Raw genomic sequence first — 259 nt, 5'->3', positions numbered from 1 at the left:
GAGAGAATAAGCTTAGGACACTTGTTTTACAATGCTTTCAACTGGAGACAAACTCTTGGCTGTAGAAATTAATCTCATGGGGGAAAAAAAGATATATTAAGAAAAAAAAAAAGAAGAAGAAGAAGAAACTCAGGATGCTGTAATTTACAAAGAAATTTATGAGTTCTTCAGTTGTGTAAGAATAAAAAGAAAGCATTAGCTAATTATTGAGAAATACAGACCAAACTAAAAGTACTACATTAAAAATAAAACAGTAGAC

This window comes from Coturnix japonica, chromosome 1, assembly GCF_054131305.1.
Source record: "Coturnix japonica strain WE chromosome 1, WE-NBRP24, whole genome shotgun sequence".
Taxonomy (NCBI): domain Eukaryota; kingdom Metazoa; phylum Chordata; class Aves; order Galliformes; family Phasianidae; genus Coturnix; species Coturnix japonica.
This window is presented reverse-complemented; position numbering follows the sequence as displayed.